Source organism: Lonchura striata, chromosome 10 (assembly GCF_050655825.1).
Source record: "Lonchura striata isolate lonStrDom1 chromosome 10, ASM5065582v1, whole genome shotgun sequence".
In the NCBI taxonomy this organism is placed as follows: Eukaryota; Metazoa; Chordata; class Aves; order Passeriformes; family Estrildidae; genus Lonchura; species Lonchura striata.
Window position 1 is genome coordinate 11,368,658 of NC_140712.1, and position 21,885 is coordinate 11,390,542.

Sequence of the window (21,885 nt, forward strand, 5' to 3'; positions counted from 1 at the left end):
GCCGGGCCGGGGAGGAGCCAGGCGGGGGGCGCTCCCGCAGGTGACCCCGGCGTCCCGCCCGCGGCCTTCGGCCTCCTGAGGGAGCGCGCGGCCCCCGACGGACACCGACCGCCGCAATCTGAGGGGAGGGCGCCCGGCTCCCCCTCAGCGAGGGCTGCGGCGAACCGCGCCGGGACGGAACGGGCCGGCCACAACAGCCCTCCGAAGAAGAAACCCAGCCCCGGGCCCGGGTACTGTCGGCTGGAGGGCGCCTGACAGTGGGGTTGGTTTTCCCTCGCCGTGTGGGGGCGGCTGGCGAGCCGCCCGCCCGGCGGGAAAGGCTGCGGCAGCGCCGGGACGGGGCAGGGCGGGCGTGAGGGGAGCGGGAAGCGCGGGGCCGCCGCGCTCCGACGGGGCCGTGCTGCTCCCACACGGCGGCACAAGCGCCTCTGGGCACACCTCGGTGCCTCGGGCACTTTGGGCGATTGCCACGCTGACTTCAGCTAGACTGGAAATATCACAAGGTGATTCCAGAATATTCTACACATAGGGTGCGAACTGAAGTGCCGCCGTACTGCGGCATGTCTCTTTCCCTGATCATCAGTGAAGGAAAGGTAGGTGGGGGTTCTCAGGTGTCATCCAAAAAAACCCAAAACACTGTCTGTAACCGTGTCGCAAAAAATGGGCCTCAGACAATTCCATGTTTATAAAGTTGTTCTCAAGGTTTGAACAACATTAACCAAGGACCATAGTCAGAAGAAAGGCTCTAGTGAATCTACAGGGAGGAAAAAAAAACACAACAAAATGTGATATATCCTTGTCTACAACAGAAAAATGCTGGGCAGTGAACATGAGAAGGAAGAATTTAGTATATGAGTCATGGAAGCCATGTCAAAGTTGTTCAACAGGAGGAGCATGGATAGGAACACATCCTCTTCTCAAATCCAACAGTCACTACTGGAGGTCACTGCTCAAATTGCTATCAGCTGCTCTGATACCCGTTACATGTCTGTGAAAACAAGCTCAATTAGCAAAGACTACTGTATGTGTGTATATATATATATGGAATTCTATATAATTGTATGGATCTTCTGTAGAGAATGGCCCTGTCTTCATTAGAATGTATAAACAGAATAGGTTCAACTGGAAAAGGCAGTATTCCAAATGCAACATCAGTTTAAACACTGCTGAGACACTGTATTCAGCTTTGGGTTCTGTGTTGGGGGAAAAAAAGCTAAAGTGCTCACAAATCTACCCCATAAGATTAAATACATTCTAAGAATTTTGGTAGTATTAAAAGTCAGTATTCCATGAGGTAGTATTAAAAGTCAGTATTCCATGAGGATCTGTTGGGTCTTGGAAGAAACAGTCAAAAGCAAAACAATGAGACAGTAATGTCTGGCAACAACTACTTGTGATAAAATACTATTTTGATGGGTGATCAGTAGGAAGAGCTGTAAACTGTAGGAATTGCACAAATTATGAACAGTTCAAAGGAGGCAGCTAGTGAGGTATTTGCAGATAACTGACAGTGTTTGCTGAGAGGATGGAAGTATTCAGTGTGACAGGGTCTGTAAAGACTTCTGCTGCACGTCTACATAACACAGTAAATTGATTCTCCCTCAAAATGGTTATTGAGAAGAAAGGCATAGATTTATGGAGTTTTCTGCCCTTAATATTAACAAAAAATATGTTCATGAGACAGAACAACCCAAACTTGTGCTGCCATCTGATCTTTTACATACTTTGCCATTTAATATTTGCTTTTCATATGCATTTTTTCCACATAACCCCATAATCTTGGAACTGTTTAAGTAAAAGATGCATAGAGTTTGCTTAGCTCCTTTCCCTGTAGTTTTTGAGAAAGCACATGAAGCTTATACCCTCACCCTACCTGAAAAACTGGGATACAATGAGTAGAAAAGAAAGTAATTAAACTTTTTTTCTCAGTTACATGAGCTGTGTGGCAACATTACAGTTGAACTCACAGATATTATACAGACATTTATAATGGCTGTATTTTATTACAACAAAAGTGTTAAGAAACATGCTGACAGTTTGTCCAGCCTCACATTGTCATTTGGTAAGATGTGAAGGAATTGCACTTAATAGAAAACAAAATGCTTAATTAAAGAGGTCTATACACCTGTAATTTTCATGTTGTTGTTAAAGGTTAATGAAGACAGCGTTAATCAATGATGTATAATAATACATTTCCATTGAATTTAGATGCAAACCAAAAAAAGAAAAAACATAAGAATAATTTCTTGCTAAAACCAGCAGTCTAGATGACTACCAGATGTTACTATATAGTCTATAACTTTTTTTCTTATCCACCTCTCAGGTAACAGCTTAGGAGACAATTCACTTGCTATCTGTTATGTTTAGCATTAAAATGCTCAGAAAACCTTTCTCCTGTACTGAGTTTCAGAAAAATATGCCAAAGCATTTTTCTTTCTATTATTTCTTTCCTTCATTTAACTCTATTTTTCTGTATTAAAGATGGGGGGGATGAAAAAAAAAAGAAAAAGGTAGGACAAGTACAATTACTAAATTACTTGTCTTGGCTGTGAGCATCCCAAACTGAAGTTTTGGCTGGATTTTCACAAGCTCTATCCTACACTTCTTGAGTCTCTGAGAGAAGTTTATTTTAAACCTTTGAGCCTTTCATATTTCATTAAAACTGTAGTTTACGTCAAACATTTTGTCAAACAGTTTCTTACAGATCTTTGGCATATTCTGAACATGAGTTTTACAAGTACTTGGTTATTGTAATGCTGCAAGCATGAACTGTTCAGTAAGAGCCATAGTCCAGCTGTAATACTGCAAAAATACAAGGTTATCCAGTGAGGTAAGAATTTTTTGAAGGAATGTATACAAACCCAGCAATAAGCTAAAATTGCACTGAGGACAGACTTAGGTCATATACAGAATATCATCTCTGTGCAGGCTGCCATTTCCTTTCCCACTCCTCAGCCAATTATTTTTCTTTTCCTTACCTTTAAGTAAAGGTTTTGGTCCTTGTCTACAGAACTGCTCTGACACTATGATTGATGTCTCTCTGTTCAGGCACTTGTGAAACACAATACAAAATGGAGTTTGCAGCTCGAGCAAAAACAAACAGTAATGCCCCAGCAGCCTGTGCTGTAGATGAATTCCAGCTGCTGGCTACTCCAGCACACTCGGGAGCTGAGCAGTGCTCCTGCATCCAGCTCTGCTTGTGCAGTGAGTATCTGTGTTGAAAGCCTGGTGCATCAGTGCTGTGCTTGGCTCCTAGCAAGATGCACCTCTAGCTCTCTGCTCTTCCACTACACACTTAACTGAGTATTGGCTCTTCATTATCATCCCCCATTTTCTTTCAGGAAAGGATCTAATCCAATAATCACAGTAGAAAGTAGAGGAAAAAAGTCTGGTATATAATTCCATTGAAGCACTGCTTCTGACTTATCTTTTACAATATATTTTAGAATTTTTCTTTATTATCAAAGATTAGATGTCAGTTGCTTAATAAATAGCAGTTATCCTTACTACTATATTCAGTAAACTATTAAGTAGACATTTTAATCTATTTCTTATTTCAAGAAACAATCTTAAAAATTCAGGTCTTTACTTTCTGAGAAGGAGATGAGGCATTTGAAGAAATGAAATTTTACACTCTTATCAGATGCTTTTTAATGTATGATCTCTGGTTTTTTTTCAAATACAACTAACCAAAAAAGGAGGCCTTTTGTTTTCTACCTTTCTTTTACTCCCTACTCCCCTCTTTTCACAGGGAACCTTCTCTCTCTCCTCTCTTCCTCCCTTCTTCCCCCCTCCCCCTTTTCTGGTTGGTGGTAGCCCATCTTTTACATTTCTCCCATTTCTCTCTTCTCCCACATACAGCTGTCAAACACAGGGTAGTGCTGACAGAACCCAGAGCACAGGGTTCTCTCTATCTCTAACCTTAGCATTCCATGAGCTCTAAAACAGCCTGAATAATCCTAGCCATATATTCAAGAACATATTTACATTGTAGGATAATAAGTTTTATTAAATAAAATGCATAAAATGACATTAAATTGTAAAATGAGAGATTAAATTTTCAGATCACTTCAACACTGGAAAACGCTAATGCATGGTAAGAAAAAACTTAGGTGATGAAGATTTAAATTGTAACTTCTGTAGAATTTAATTTCATCATAGTTCAAGTTTAAAAATGCTCTTCATGTTGAATTTAAGACTGTACAATTATTAACCTTAGTTATGTACATAGAAATCAAGAGTGAGATTAAGAGAAGATGCCGTTGACTTTAAAAGCTGATGAGCGAAAAATACACACAACAAAGTTTGATAATAAATAATGTGATAGTTTCAATATTCATTTTAGAAGAAATATGTAGTCAAGTAATTAAGTAAATAATTAATACTGATACGAATTGAAGATTTTGGATGCTGTTCAGCAGCTAGCTATGATGAGGCTTTCTGATCTCCATTTCCTCTCCTTGGATAACTTTTGGCTAAACCCATGTTTCTTCCTACCCCTTAGTGACACAGTCTTGCTCCCACTAGTCTTATTTCAGTAATCCTAGCAATGAAAAAAGTTTTTTTCCAGAAGGAACCTGCAAAAAGCCTAAGTACTACCAAATGCATTAAAGTTCCAGAAACCATTGTAGTCATTACCTGCTTGGCTGTGGTCTGTGCAGCTCTCCTTGGCCAAGCCCAGGCCACTGGTATTTAGCTGTGCCCAGGCTGCAACAAACTAATTTTTTAAGAGTAGCATAGTCTGAACCTCTATTTCCACAAATACATAGTGATTTGTCAGCATTGCCAATGTATTTATTTGAAGAAAGCTTAAAGGGTGTATTGTTTCAGTCATTGCAGATGTAAACATTGATTCATTATCACAGAAATAGTAATGTCATAAATGAAATTACTTCTATGCTCTTTATTTCAATAGAGAGGTGAAATTGAGTCTAAATCTAAGCATTACTATCCCAAGTAAAAATTAACTCTTTTTTTTTTTCTTATAGGAGTGCATAGATGTCTTAGCAATTACGGTTTGGGGTGGGTTTTCCCCTACTTTTGGACAAAGATAGGGAAGCGTTCGTGGAAGCCTAAAGCAGCACCTGGTCCCAGCCCTTTCTCTGCTGAGTTTGGGGGCAGCGGCCGCGGGCCTTTTGTGCTGTGGGGCAATGGCACCACCTGCTGGCCGCGGGACTTGTAACAGTTCCGTCCTTCGGCACAGTACCGAGTAGATTGAAAGTGAAAGACCAGGGAAAAAAAGTATTTACCGTTAATATTTTTACATTTGTTTTTATCTCCAGCTACTTTTCTTAATTTGGTGAGGTAGTGCCATTTAAACAGTTTCGTGAAGCAAAAATTTCGAAGAGATGTAAACATTTTAGTGATATCCAATTACTTTAAGAATCCACTCAGAGATACTATACCTTCTCTTTGAAAGAAAAACATCACTCCTGATTCACCTGCAGTAATTTAGCTACTGATGCACTGAAGACTTAAGAAAATAACTGTATCTTTGTGAATCTAGGACAAACACAGAAAAACAACTTAAAGGCAGGTTTTAAAGGATTGGAGTTTTCAACGCTAGAATGTATATGGGTATAATAAGCATTTCATAGAAAATTAAATTTTTTAAAATTTTTAAGTTACACTTATGAAGTAAGTACTCAATTTTCACAACTCTTATAAAAGAGCTGAACAAACAAATTAAATTTACTCAGGGGAACTAGTTCATCCTGGCCTTTACCATGGTTCGTTCCTCATTCTCCTGTGCAAATAACAGTGTATTTTATGTGTTTCCATTTCAGATCCCACAGCCATCCATTACTTTAAGAGAGGAAGCTTACAGCCTAATTATGAGTCAGCACAGAATACATAAGGTACTTTGAGTTATCAAAGATGGAGCCTTTGGTGATGCAATAGATTCTATCTTTGGCATTTGTGCAAAGTCTGCACATTTTTACCAGGAGAGATATGTTTATATAGATCTGGCACTATGCTAATGAACTAAACTGCTACTCCAGTTTTCAGTTAATACTATTTTCTTTAGGAAGAACTCTTCCTAGTTAATGTTTTGTGACTGTAGAGGGTGCTCTTAAAATACTGGAGATGGTAATAATATATGGCAATCCATTTCTTTTTCTGTAAAGCTTATCAATGTTAGGATGTTTATATTTAGCAAAGAACATTGTAGATCTTGTGTGTTTTATTTTTGATGTGGGCAGAGTCACTATCCACATTTTTATCCAAAAACATCCTGAAAACTTTTTCTGGATTTAGTTTATTTTTGCAAGTATGTTTCTGCCAAACAGTGATAGTATCTTCTGAGAAAAGTATTGATGTGCTCTAAAACAAGTTGAAAGAAATACTAAATAAAATGTATTTTTAGTTGCAAGGCCACTGAGAGTTGTATAAGAGCTTATTGTTCCAAATAAGCCATTTAAATATTTTTTAAAATCCTTAGTTACATGAAGATGATGCTTCCACATTGTGCTATCTGGTATTCTGTTGGGAAGGATTTAACTTTATTTTACTTTCATTTGTCTGTAGTTTTATTGATTGCCTCACCATACTCCCAACCTGTTTTCTTATTCTTTTTAAATTGAATTAGCAAGTGAAAAAAAATTCTAGGTGCAATAGACTAAATAAAAATGTATCCTGCTATACTTTTCCCTCAACAATACAATATTTTTTTAAAATACAAAGTTTTATGTTCCACTCAGCCAAGAAACAACTGAGTTAATTCTGTGTGCTTAAGAAATGTTGCTTTTTCCATTGAGAGTGGAGTCTATAAACCTCAAAAAGATAAGAATTTTGTTTTAGTAATCAGAACTGTCCATTTTAAATCAGTGTAAGGACTAATATTCCCTAGGTGAGACCAAGAAGAGGCTGCGGACTTGTGGCGGCCCTGCTCTGAGTGGGGGGTGTTGGAGGTGTGATCCCTGACTGACCGGGCTGTCAAAAATGCTCTGCTGGAACTGCACTGCAACAGCAGAACTGCCCTTTGCCCTAAGAGGTCATTAGACGGGCAGGAGATGAAACAGGTACTACAGAAGCAGAGTTTTCCCAATTCAAACTTTTCCTAGAAACAGCTACTCTGCTTCTTACACTGGATTTACATACTTACCATCAGATGGTACTGTTAGATGGGAGCTCAGTCTATTTTCTAAGACTTCACCAGTGATCACTCACCTGGGATTCAGTGTCACTTGGGATCCAGTGTGATTCTTCACTCCTACAGCAGCTCTTCTGTAGGCCCAGCTTAGAGCACATGAGTCAGTGCATCTTGTTTTGCCTGGGGAAGCCTTCTGAGCATTTTTTGGCCAAATTCAACAGCATCTATTCCAGGGAAATCTTGTAAGCATAGACCAAGCTTAATAGCTGTTTGCTGGCTTCCAATGAAATGAGCTTGCCACATTCCAGTCTCCAGCTTCCACATCAAATTCATCACTAGCAACTTGCAGGTTAGAGCATGTCCCTGGATCACACAAAGGGGGCTTGATATTACCTAGTACACTGACTGCAGGCTTGTCATAGTCAAATGAAATTCTTTGTGAGAGCTGGCAAAAATTAACTATTTGCACTCATCAGACAAGTCTCTTCAACAGAAATGTTGCTGCCTGAGGTCTGATTGTGGAAAATATTTCTGTTGCAAGTCATGAACACAATGATTGGCCAGAGACAAGGATTTTGTCTCACAGAGCTTTTCTTCTCAGGATTAAGTAGAGATTTGACAAAAAAAAAACCTAGGCCTCATCCAACCTTAAGTACACAAACTATTAAGACAAATAGTCATACTTAGTTCTCTTTTCATTCACAGTATTTCTGGTGGGCAGTGTTTTCACTTCCCTAGGAGAAACTACAAGTGTTTCCCCTAAACCTCCCTTATACTGAGGCTCTTAAAATGGCAAGTTAGAAATGCAAATCTTATACCCTCAGAGTCAAGACCTGAACACAGAGTTCCTCTGATAATTCATCGTCTCTTCACCGAGCTATTAGATAAAACAGATTATACTTTTCCTCCCATTTTGTAAGAAGAGGTTGACATAAATTTCTAACTCTAGGAGAGAGTTCAAGAATGTATTTTGTAGATTTTCACACCTCTGCAGCTCACATTAAAGGACCAGAATATCAGAAACAGATGAAACTCAATACCCATCATCTTTTCTTTATAATGGCCGGTCAGGATGTAACTTATCAACTTTAGTCATTCCTGTAGTGGATCCTCTTTTTCTGAAGTGTGAAAAGAGCAATGCACTTCATTTGGGGTTGGAGACTTCACTACACAGCAAACATCACAGTACCTCTAAGCTGCAGCCACTTACAAAAATTACCCACAACACATTCTACATTGAGTCTGCCTTTAATGGTTCACTTCTTACAGCACATTCTACAATTCTAGAAAATCTTAAAAGCTCAGGAAAAAAAAATCTTGCAATGTACAGTACTTGCATATTTCAAGCAGTGAAAGCTGTAAATGATGCACATGCTGGAGTGACAATAAGACAAATGGAAGTTTTCATTGGGAAAATACAAACCAGAAGACAGTTTGTTTTGCTTTAGGCAAAGCATGAATGCAAACATTTAAACTGGAGAAACTCCTCTTTCCGTCTGTGGCCCCTCTGACTCATTATATTAATTACTTGGAACTATTTACCTACTTCCCTTCATTTAGGCCCCAGGTGCAGAAACTGGGTACAGAAAATGATTTTCATTCTTTTTTCTGGAGTGAAAAAACAATATATGGAAACACTCATCATTTCCTCTCTGAAATCCATGAAGGGGAGAAGGGGTGGCATCCTAATACATATATTGTGTTTTCCTGTTTTTTAATACTCTATAGCAAAACACAGGAGTGGTAGGGGGTGTTAGTGATGTTTCTTTTCTGATGTACAGTGAAAGAATTTGTTTTGTTTTGTTGCATTAGCAGGGGCAGCTGGCAGTGTTTGCACTTATGCATCTTCTAGTACTTCACTGAAGGGATACCCCTAATTTTTGAAGTAAGACAAATATCTTCTTTAACAAATGTGCTGACCTGTGCTTACACAGTGGCTTTGACAGCCTCCTTCTGTGATCAGTGTTACACTGTCTTTGAAACTGTCCTTATCCAGCCACATCCAGGTATACACTTTTCCATGTGTGAAACTAGGGAATTAAATTTCCTAGTTGAACAGAGGCATTAAATGTTTAGAAAATAAACAATAAATCACATTAGATTTTTTTTTTTTAAATCATAGAAGAGGCTCAAAACTAAACTTCTAAATTGGTTCAAAGAGGTTCAGTTTTAATATCTACACTTCTTTTTGGCAAAATAGCCATGTCTCAAAGCTCTTGCCTAAAGTTTCATTTCTAACTTCCCTCTGGAGGAAAAAATGAATTAAACTTTTTCTTGTACTCTTACTGAGATGTTCTTCTGCTCTTTGTTATTTTGCAATGCAAACAGCAGACTGTAGGACATGGGCTGTATATATATCTTTAAACAATAACTAACAAAATCGATGGCTATTTTCACAAAATGAAGTCAACTTCTCCCTTCCTAATAAAGAGTATCAGTCAATCCCAGGGTAGCCCAGGTCATCAGGGGGTGGCTACTGAGTCTGGCTCCCCCTGTCACAGCTGCCTGGCAGTGGGCCCACCCTCGGGAACAGCCAGCTGGCTCTGCTGTGCAGTTCAGCTTCCTCCAAGTTTGCATGTGGACTTGTGAAGCAGCTGAGTGTATTTTGCCTGATCGGCTTATTTGTTGTCAATCCAGAGTTTTCCCATTGCCATGAGTGCTGATGATGCAGTCACTTTTCAACATGGCCCCTCTGCTCTGTCATTTCTGCTGCTCTGCACTGGCTCTTCAAAAGATCAGATCTGTTTCACAGATTTTGCTTGTTTTCAAGTCAGAGCAGCCTTCTCTGTTCTGATATGGCTTGTCCAGATGCACAAGTTTCTTTTTGCAGTCTGCCAGGTTTTGGCCCCAAGCAGACTCAGACTATGAGAAAGATGAGTCCTTCCTCTACTTTCTCTTATCCTCCAGCTGCACACGTGTTAAACTATACAAGCTATAGGGTGACCCTTCATTTAGAATATCTGATTACAACATAGATGCGCGTGTTCATCATTAGTGACACATCTCAGACTTTACTCAGAAATATAACTCCCTCATGGAGCTGTGAGCAGTAACAATGCAAACAAAAGGAACCTCTTCCACGTTCATCCTCTGAGGTGTCAAAAGAAGAACATAAGTAGCATCTGCCATCAAAACAGAATTTTAAATTCTAGGGTGTAAATCCATGTGTTCAAGGATTTTTAGAGGAAATTTTAGGATTAATTAAGGAGAGTACCTTCAGAATTAAAAAAAAAAAAATTCTAGAACATTTTTTTAAATTAAAAAGATTATGTATACCCAAATTATGCAGCACTTTGTTGCAGCATATACCGCACATGGGCACATGCTACACACCACCACATGCCACATGGGCCTCTGCCCATACAGAGTAACATCATGTCACTGCAGAAGGCTTCAAGTGTTTGCCCCTTTTTGGTCTTTATCCCAACCTTTCATGCCCCTCATGTTGATGCATCACACCTGTGTGCCTCTGCTCCCTTTGGGATTGGTCAGTGCCCCTGGGCACTCCATGGCTCATTGCTGTCAATGCTGCTCACCTGCCTCTCACAGCTGCACCCACTGGGGATGAGGCTTGGCCCAGCCCCACTCCCAGTTACCATGAACTGTGGACCTACAGCACTTTCTATTCCCAAATAATAATCAAATCTTTTTCTGAAAAATAAAGTTACTTGACCTAGTGAACATAAGAGGATATTGTAATTCATTTAACTATTTAGTAATATGTTTAATCCCATCAGATTAATATCCTGTTGTATTTAGCTACCTAGATGAGGGAAAGCAATATTTGTAAAACCATATTTTAATATCTGATCTTTTTTATTGTATGTTGTCTTCTTATTCAATAGGACAGTTGTTGCAATTCATGTTAATTTCATTAAATTAAATTAAATGGTTCATTCTGTTATCCCCCCACATTTTCCCCAAGTTGTTTTTTCCCTAAATTGTATTCTCCCTTAAAGCTGTCCCTCAAGCTACCCCCCTCCCTTTGTTCTAGTTCCTTCCCTGCTGTCAAGGTGACCTTGCCCCTTTTTCCTGAATGTTCCATGCCACTCACCCCCTGGGCCAATCCCTGATTAAAACACCCATTTGGAAATCCCCTAATCCATGATGCCACATTGGCCCATGTGCCTTTCCCTCTCCTCCAACATGACTGATGTAATCCCCTTGCTCCACCCTTGAAGTTTCCCTATTGGTTGATTTTCTGTCTCCACGGCCTGGTTTGTAGCTGTTTTTAACCCTTGCACTGAGGTGCTTGGGGCTCTTCTGTTTTACCTTCTTCACCTGGAATAGACTTTTGCCATGGAACCTCAAGACAAAGCGCTTCCTCCTTCACCTGGTCCCTGTTGTGGCTGTAACAGTGTGCACTATAGAGCTTGCAGCCCTTCAGCTGTGGGCAAACCCCAGTCCTCCATTCCCCACTCTTAACACTGTCGTGGCTACTGGAGTGTACAGAGCTAGCCTGGGTTCCAGTGGGCTACTGCGGACAGCAGTGGAAACACTGGTGCTGATACTCATTGCTTTACACAACCTCATGATCTTAGTTACTTCTGTCTCAGCTCAGTAGCACAAGTTTCCACAAATCTGGCACTACAGAAGTCTCTTCAGATTGTTTTTAATCATTGTCAACATCTGGACTTTTTCTGTGATTGCAATATCCTGAGATGTGAATAAGAATGAGGAAAAGCAGTCCATTCCCAGATTTCAATATACAATGGAGATGAATTTAAGACCTTGCCATGAATCAGTGGTGGCCTTTTTAAGCTGGGTTCCTGCTAAATGCAAGATGGATCATTTCTCCAGCTTCAACACTCCTCTCATTTTAAGCAGTGGTATTCACAGGCATAGAAAGAGACAGTCAGTTGTTAGAGCAGCTATTTCCATTTACTTCTGAAGAAAGAATATCAGATCAGGTGCAGCCATGCCTACTGGATAGCTGCTTAAGCAACCACTTAGATGCAGGAGCCATGGCCATCATCACACCTTCACACTGAGTACACCAACAAATTTCATTCAATGCTCTTCCAAACCTGCTTGGAGTCACCTCATTTAGTAGGAATTATTTGCTTTTCAGCTGTACTCAAATTCATCTGCTTTTTAATTGATTGTTCATGACCTTCCAAATCTTGTTGCAGCCTGTGAAGAACTTCTAGGAGCATAGTCCATGTCAGCAGTTAGCACATTCAAATTTGTTGGCAGGTAAATTTATTACAAGAAACCTGGTCAGGATGACATCTGAGCATGTGTCCAACCTAGGTGTACAGAATTACTCAGATACTTGAAACTATTGATACTATTCCTGCAGAAGTACCTTCTTGAAATGAAGTCTTTATGTCTAAGGATGGGCAGCTGCTGAGTGAAAAAGAAAAAAACAAACAAACAAACAAACCCAAACCCTCTGATATGGAAATCTGTTTTACATTCCCTTCTTAATGTTCAATACTTAACTAATTCTACCTATACTGTGTTCACACATTCTGATTCAAATTCCTGTTTAGCATGATGTGTAAAACCTCAGGGTTAATATGGAAGTGTAAAAAGTAAATATATTTGGGAAAGAAAATTAATTTTAAATTGTGAAGTTGTGCTTGAAAGTTAGTGTTTACACTATGCATGAAGTCTGTGATTCATGATTATTCCTGCTATTTCTGTTTTTTGCTTCAAATGAAATTGGATAGATTATGAGGAATGCTACTGAATTCTCCTGCTTATTTGTAAAGGAAGTTGGAATTTTTGGAGTCCAATCACTATCGTAGTATGTGAGGGCAGGGAACTAAAGAGTCTGAGAGATCTTTTCCATAAATACAGTGTTCTTTAGGCACAAAGGCTTGGAAGGAAACAATTCCTTCTAATTAGGAAAGTAATTTTAAGCAGAAAAAAAGATGTAAAAGCTTAGGGACTGTTCTTGTCAGAGAGAGATGTTTCCGAAAAGAATTAGGGCAATAGAGGATTATTGTTTTGTTAAGCCTTTGATTGAGATCTCAGACTTTCATCAGTTTCGTGGCAATGCAAGCAGAGATCTAAGGCTCAAATGCATCTCAGAAAAGAGGTCTTGGAGAAAGAAATTAAAATAAAATAATTTTTCTTTTAAACCCAGACTAGGATTCAGCTTTTGGGTATTTCTAACACCCAGTTTATAGCCAAAGGGAAGTTTTTTTGTTATCACCCTGTTACTTTTAAAAACAAAGGGGGGAAAGTGTTGCTTTTGATTTCTAAAAACATTGTGTTAGTTACTTTAAAAATTCCAGACTAGAGCATGAAAGATCTTTTGGAAGAAAACTCCAAAGCTGTTGTTTAGAAGCTGCCCTGAGTATAGTCAAGATTAAAGCCCTTAATGAAGGCAAAGCTTACTTATCTGATCAGATTTTAGCATAATGGTCTAGCATGTGATATTATTTTCTAAAAGTTACATAACTTTTTGTTTAAGAGCATACTTTACTTTCAAGCAGCACAAACAACATCTTTAACCTGTTCAGACCCTTGAGAAATGCAAGCAGATTTGAAGAAAAAAATTGAATATTTGTTAACAAAAGAAAATCATTCCTTTCTGTGACTTGGTTAAGATGAAAACAAGACAGGAAACTAATAAAAAGGATCAGAGAACCTGGAAATAAATGTTGACAGGCTTGTGCACTGGCAGTTTAAAATCACATATTATTAAGCATTAGCTTTCTGCTTAAGTGTTTGCCCACAAGATTGCCTTTCCCTAGGAAAGTCTAGAGATTACCAACAACTCATTTGTGTTTGCAGGTTTTCTGTGAGTACATGTGGGTACATCCTACCATTTATCAGCCACAATGCACGAGGTCACAAGTCCCCTGCCTCATTAAAAGACAGTGAGCCAATTGAAAAACAACTCTGTTCTCCCGAGGAGCATCTGGACATCTGGTGCAGGAGTAGTCTGCTTAATTTTGAAACAGACTAATCTGGGAAGAAACTAGGCAGTTAGTCAAAAAATAGGTAATAAAACCTTGGATATACAGAGTTTTCCTGTTTTGACAATAGAATTTGTGGGTTACAGCTTAAAGCTTTTTAGGGTTTCTCACACTCTGAGAAGTAGAGTTTAAAACTTACAATATTAAATAGTGGGACAAGAAAAACAAAAGCATGACCCTACACCTCTGTGGAAATATCTCAGGGCTTCATGGAATCATCAACTGAATATTGAGTGCTGATAGAGCCAGCACACCATGATGTAGGAGCATTTATCATCAGGGTGTTTGTTACTGTCAGAAAACAAAGACAGAGAAAGAGAGAAGGTGGTGTCTTGGCTCCTTATGTGCCCTGTATAATGCAGCCTGTCACATTACAGGGCTGTTCATAACCACAGTGCAGGCTTGTAACAAGTGCCAGTGCACTGCTACAGGCAGAGTGTGAGATGGCTGCTGCTGGCTGCTGTCATGCCATCCATCTCACCTTTTGCACTGCCATGAAAATACAGTGCTAATTTCTGCACTTCAGACTGCTTTTGGCTACAAATATTTGCTTCATTAAGCTTTTCACTAATATGTTCTTCCATTGGCTTGGGAAAACTGCTTTTGTACCTTGAGAAAATTGCCATTACATTATTACATTATTGCCAGTCTTTTCCACACCAAAGAACTGCTTGCTATATTTTCACTCATCTTTAAAAGGGAAATAGTCACAAAAAAATTATATTTTAATGCAAACTTCAAGAGTTTTGTTCAGAATAGTCCTCCAGAGAGCACAGTGCGAAGAGTATCTCTTGGGGAAGCAATGGAGAAGCTTTCACCAGAACTGAGAATGCAAACATTCATTGCTTCTGTAGCCAAGTAAATGATCATTATTTTGTGACACAATATACTCAGTCAAAAAAAAAGTTACTGTTAGTTTTCTTTATTATTCCTTTTTCCTCCTCAAGATGTTACATTCTCTGTTGAATATTAAATTTATTCTAGTTAACCAGAAAACAGGAGAGTTACCCAGCTGGGAAAAACACTGCATTGCTGAATAAAAGGACACTGCTCTGCCCACCATGATCTCCTCCTGATATAACTAACAGAGTAGGCTGGATAGCAGCACTCTTCTGTCATCTTAATGCTACAACTTCAAACTTCAGCCTGAGGAAAAGGCCAAAAGGATGTTTAAACAGTACTCCTTAAAACTAACTTTCCTTTCTGTGAGATATAAGCTAATTAATTTTTTGTTATATTCTTAACTAACAAGGTGGGATGAGGCTTTGTAAATCTCTTCCTGGCACATTTGTACAATGAAAAAGTACTACCCAAGGAAGAAGGGTTTCTGCTGTTGAAAGAGGGGAGGGGAAAACCTGAAACCAACATGGAAGTAGAAGAAATTAAATGTATCTTTTCCTCTCTCTTTGCCAGCTGTACAGAGCTCAGTGTTGGAAAGAGAATGCCACATCCAGTTACTTCCTTCCACAACACAGCAAGCAGCAGAATAACTGATTTTGTTGCCCAGTTCCAGGAACAGATGTGGTTTGAATTTCTGCCCACATGGGCCTGAGTGCCTACGCAGACTGAGGTATATGTACCCTGCTTATTTCCACATGCTGGTACTTGATTGAGAAGGACTACCTGTAACTTTTTCAATCACCCACGGCCTGTAAGCTGTTCAAGCATAGCTCCAGAGCCAGGGCTATGCTGTGTCACCAGCAGAAAGGCTGTGATAATGCATGATTAGTCCAAATCCCTGAGAAGAAGCAAAACAGCTGGGACTACTAAACCTGGCATCGCTGGTTTGTAGTGATCAAGTTGTGCACTGGAGTAGAGAGACACCTGGAAGCCATTTCCTGCTTGTGAACTGTTCTCCCTCCCCCTTCCTCTCAAAGATAAGTGCATGCCATGTGGCTTTTGGCCACAATGAGTTTTTTTTGAATTTGTAACATCAGGAAGGTTTGCTTTAAAGGCACAAATCCAGATCTTGCCTTGCATACAAAACTTCAAAAGACTGTTTTTCCCCATCTAATGCTCCCCCTCCTCTCCCCCCCGCCAATCTCTTCTGACTTCAAATTTCTCAAACTCTGAAAAAGTCCTTGCAATTTCATCTTCAAACTGGCAAATGAACTTTAACAGACTAGAAACTGCTTAGGCACTGGCCTTAGTTTTTCCAGTTCCAAAGCCACTGATTGTTGTTTTCTAACCATACTTTGCTAACATGCAACAGGTTAGGATCTCCACACATGCACACACCCCCACCCTTAAGTACTTGAAGCTTCCTTGGCTTTGAAAAGTAAGCACATATTTTGTCCATGAGAATTCCTTTGAGCAGTATCTCTTTTGTCAGTTAGGTTTCTCTTGTGCATTGTAAATCTTTCCAAGAGCCAACTGCTAACTTATTATTATTTATTTTATTTTGTTTCTGGAAATGTTTCATTCAACAGAATAGTCTCACTGTTTTAGCCATTGGGCAAGATGTTGTTTCCCCTGAAATCAACAGGAGCCACCAAATTCTAAGATGCCAGAAGTTTTCACCTCTTCTCTTTAAAACCACTGAAGTCCAGAAACATGCACCACTTCACCAGTTTGAGACAGCTCTAGCCTTCTCTTAATATTTTCTATGGAACTGTTGGTCTTAGAAAAACTGATAGCAGAGGTGGAACACTCCTGTATTTTTGACACAACTTTATAAACAACCTCCAAATAATTAAATTTTTTTGTTGTTAAAGGAAATCCTAGTTTTCATAACTGAAATCTAGAAGCTTTTGAAAACAAATTCAAAAAGAGACAGATTTTAGCAGGCCAATAAAAATGGCTTTGTGAAATCTCTTATAAAATGTAAATCTAAATTTGTTTCAATGTACAATTTATTAGTATTATATTACCGTACTGTTGCAAGATTTTACTAACTGAATTTCATCTTTTAACCAGTAGTCTGTAGCTTCTAAATCCAAATGCAGACTTAGCTTTCAAGTCTTACTGGAGAAGTAGGACTTTATATAGGAAAGTCACACTCTCCCTTTTAAGAAACAGAAATGCTAAGATAAAGTGGTCAGATAACAACAGGGGCTGGCTCCCACCAAAGAAGCCAAACATGATATTACAGCCAGCATGATGGCTTATCAACCAGAGCTCCATCCCACAGCACCACAGCAAGAGACTAGGGAAGCAGCAGGGGTTAAGCAAAGTCCAAGAACCAGGTGAGTTTGGGGTGGCAAAGCAGGTGCAGCATCAAGGCAGGCAGTCTAGAGGGAGGGTCAGGCCAGGAACCATCAGGCAGGATTATACACGTGAAAGGAAGCTGGGAAATCAGCCCAGCTCATGATCTGATCAGCAGGCTTGATGGCCAAGCACAGGCACACCTAAGACGTAGCTCAGGCAGAGACTAAACATCCATGGCTGAGTTCAAATGAAGCCCCTGAGCCCAGGGGCAGGGGTGTGGGTAGAGGCCCCGGGTGAGGCTGGTCAGGGCTGTTAAATGCTATTGGTTCACTCAGGCCCCCTGATATAAGTCCATGGAACATCCAGACTCATATTTTCACGCATAAGCAAGAAAAGAAGAGAATTATGATTGTGGTTTGACCTGTGCTGCGTTTTCTGACCCCTGAGTGCCTGATTGCTCAACCATGGTATTACAGTAATGCTGTGTCTACTCATAGTTTATATAAACACAGAGTATGTTAAACAATTGACTTATGATGTGATACTTTTGTTTCCACTGAATTCTAGGCCATCTGTGTACTAAAAAATCTCTAGACTTGGAAAGAAGATCTGATCTATTCAGTTTTTTCACTAAGTAGTTACAGATACTACCAGAGTATTCTGTATGTATACATTAACATTTATATTTTATTCCTTTTCTCATTGCAATTAAGCTTCTCTTGGATCCCCAGGTTTGGCTGATACTTCTGTACTTTCTAAATATCTTCTTTACTCATCTTAAGTCTTTAAAATTCTTTATTGATGTGCTGTTCAAATTATGAAAATGAATGCAATCTTGAAGACTTAAGGTGTTATAGCAGAGTTTCAGGTCACCTGATTTCTGAGAAACAGTTTCATCCATGTATATTGACAAGCAATGTTTTCTTTTTCATCTTTCCTAGCTGAGGTAGTATATAACATTATCTGATATTCTAGGACACAGAGCAGGATGTCAGCAGCATTGCAAGATACAATTCCAACAGGCAGTCTGTGCTTTTTGGAATAACTCCTGACCAGTATTTTAAGTGTCCAGTTGGCAAACTGTGTACCCCACAGAATGATCCAAAGCATACCAACATCTACCAACTTCTCACTTGGTAGTGAGAATTCTGGCAGACAGGATCAATTTCAGTGCTTCACACAAAAGGTTTGATCCCAGCAGACTGTTTAGTAGTTACTGCAGTACAGTCATTTGCTTCCCTGGTTCTGTCTGACCAGGACTAGAAGCAAAAGAGGAACTACAGGCTTTGTTCCAGGTGACAGGAGGGAATTAGAAGTTAAGGGCTGGGTCAGCCCAAAAGCCCATCTAGCTCAGTATCCTGTTGTGAAGAGTGCTCAAGGCTGGGCGCCTTGCAAGAGGGAAACACGTTTCACCTTTTCCTTATAAATACTATTTGCTTCACACCTCTTCTTTAGAGAGCCACAGTGGGCAAGACAACTGCATAAAAGCTAGTAATTCATGTTTTATGCAAGATAAAAGGAATCCAGATCTTGCTGATAAAAACAGTGTGGCTTCAGTGCCAGCTATCTCTGCTGAGGATACTACCTAAAAATTTTACACAGAAAGAATAGTCAAAATGAAGACATTACTCAGTAGCAAGATCAGACTTCATAATCTGTCTGTATTTTTTTTTCCAGCAGATCATAGCACTATTCTGTTTCTAGTCTGACACTTTGTTTTTGTTTTAATAAACCTAATATGAATTAAAATAGCAGGTGCATAGCAACACCTCTTTAGAATGAGTGTTTGATGCTAATAACCATGTTAAGCAAGACTTCGCTGAGCCATGGCTTTCATCTCAGTCTGTACAATATACATATGATGAAAAAACACTTAACCCCTTAGCTTCTGGCTTAAGGATTGTGAAAATCTTGTACCAAATCAAGAGAAAAATTATAAATCTGAGAAGTTATGGGAGGTCATTTGGAAAATAAGAATGATTCAATGTGATCAGTTGACTAATGTCACTATACTCTGTATTTTTGGTAATAATGCTGCCCACACTGGAAAAGGTAGATGTGGTCTGAGAATACACTAATGCATGTAAAAGGAACCAAACACTACAGAGAAGGACTCTTGCCCAGTATAAAAATGAAACAAGTGTCTGGGCACAGACACAAGCAAACTTCAGTTGCATCTAAAGGAAAACTGAGGGCTCTCTAAGTGAAAGGGTTAAGGGAGAGATTATAAGAATGAACTCCAGGCAGCCAGTGGATTCAATTCCTCGAGATGGTTGGGAAAAGGAAAAAGCTGCATATCTTTGTCTCTTGTAATTGCTTTGTTCATTACTATCCTAAATCCCCAAAACAAACAACAAACAATCCAAGCCTTCCTTCACACAGATACAGCTATTACAAAGGCTCCACTTGTGAAAACCACTCTTGTCTATTTCTGTGCTTTTTCAACATTTTATCCTCTTACCAGGTTGAAGGTCAACAGAACTCATAAAGAAAATATTGTAATTTGTTTTGCTAGCAAACTAGTACTTTTCTGGAGACACATGCTGTATCTGACTGATAATTCAGATTTCATATTTAACCTGAGTCCAGTTTAGAATTCTGAAAAGGCAGTGGTTAGACCAAATAATCTCAAAGGTATTTTCCAAATTAAATGAGTCTATGATTCTGTGTTTTGCTACAATAGCTTCAATGCATCATTTAATTTCTCTTACAGCTTCTGGGGCAAACCCAGTACACTCTATTATTATCTTAAACATAATATAAATTCCCTGCATTGCTGAAGTTTCAAATTTCTCCATGACTTTAGCACATCTAATATCTCTTGTCACAGCATATGTCACAGTTGAGACAGCCACAATACACAGAGTATCCCCATACAATTTCAGCAGGCTTTAAGCATTTCCCCATACACAGTAACACCATACCACATCAGAAGGCTTCAGGAGTCTGCTCAAACAGAGTGACACCACATCACTTCAGAAGGCTGCAAGCATCTGTCCTTCTTTTTTCTTTAGCCCAACCTTTCATACCCTCATGTTGATGCAGTGCCCCTGTGTGCCTCTGTTCCCTTTGGGATTGGTCAGTGCCCCTGGGCGCTCCATGGCTCATTGCTGTCAGTGCTGCTCACCTGACCTACACAGCTGTAGCCCATTGAGGATGAGCTGCAGCCCCATTCCCAATCACCACCAACTGTGTACCTACAGTCTCACTGAATCATCAGACCTGCACCTTCTGATAGAAAACCAGCAAAATGGCAGAGATTAAAGAGAAATCCAACACACATGGCAGAATAAGAGTGATTTCTAAAAGCTGCTTATTAAATTCTGGGGTTTTTTGAAAGATTGTTGGGTCTTGGTTATGACTTTGTGTTAGAGGCATAATTGCATTAACTCTCAACAAGGACACAGAATTTCCTTTTTCTTGATTTAGACTCAGTTTGGATGAAGCTGTTAATAGGCTGAATTCTGCAGCAGTGTCTGTGATTCCAGTGAATCCAGACATAATGAATGCAGATTTTACATGGGTAAACCTGACTATTTGAAGTCAGTAAGCCTAAACTGTATGGCATAATTAGAGGAATGAGCCTCAGGTTGCTTTGTCAAAACATTCTTTAATTACTGGATTTTTGGATTATTGGATTAGAAGATTAGATGGAATGCCTGGAAATCTTGAATTGGAGCATCCAGTAAAGTAAGACTTCTCATGAATCTGAGTTACGATGTATCTATAAACCTCACTGTATAGGTTCTTTTAGTAATTGTTAAAAATACTTTTATGGTAGGACAATATGGACATATTAACTGTGATTTCTCTGACCCTTCTTTTTAAACGTGCTTTGAATATTAAGGAACTTTTTAACTTTTCTTCATGACGGTCAGTTGCCAGCTTCCATGTAGCCAGGGTGCTAGAGCTGTTCTGAGGTCTGTGAATCATGTCACTTCCTTGTCCATAGGATCTAAAGGAGTCCTGATACCAACCAGACACTGCAGAGTATCTGCCTTGCAGTGTGTGCATATTATTTAATTACATCATGACCAGTAAGCACAGCTATGGGTTTTTATGGCATTGTTACAAGACTTACTCTGTTGTCAATTCATTCTGTGTTGCACAAAAAAGAGTCACAACAGGGTGCACTACAGGTGCTCTTCTTCTCAGAGCAATATCAAGTATGGAGTCTTCAGACATGACACACAGAAAGTTATTCCATCATTCCAGCTTATCTCATTTCCTGGGAACACTTTGTTCACTCCTTAAAGTTTCTGTCATCAAGATTTCTCCAACTGCTGGTGCTCCCCCTGCTTGGTTCCACATGTCACATTCTGCACATACTAGCTAAGAAAACCACAAGTATATGTGTGTACAAGTAGAAAAGTAGTGGCTCAGGGATAAATAGATGACCAGAGAGGAAGGGAAACTTCAGGCCATGGTTCAAATCCCCCTTAAGAAAAATGCTATTAAATTGGTCATGTCAGTATTGAACAGAACTGTCTGGTAAATTCTGCTAGAGGTTTTGAAGCCATAGGTTTAGATTCTGGATGTTCCAAATGGGACAGTTAATGTATCCATACTACATCCCTCTTTCCTGAGATGGTTTTGTAAGTATTAGGAAGCTGACTTTTAATTAGGATATTAAAGAGTTTTGAAAGTTAATAGTAGTACTTTGTCATGTAATTTTGCGAAGCAAACAGAAGAAGACTTCTGTTCACAAGCAAT

The 21,885-nt window shown here is 39.4% G+C and overlaps 1 long non-coding RNA gene across 1 annotated transcript in view; it reads left to right on the forward strand.

Annotated features, from left to right (window-relative positions):
• Positions 1 to 18: 18 nt before the first annotated feature.
• Positions 19 to 21,885, forward strand: part of LOC146766523 (uncharacterized) — a 43,539-nt gene continuing 21,672 nt past the window's right edge. The window contains exon 1 of the long non-coding RNA XR_014957511.1: positions 19 to 15,595. This is a non-coding gene — a long non-coding RNA (uncharacterized LOC146766523). The remainder of the gene's footprint in view (positions 15,596 to 21,885) is intronic.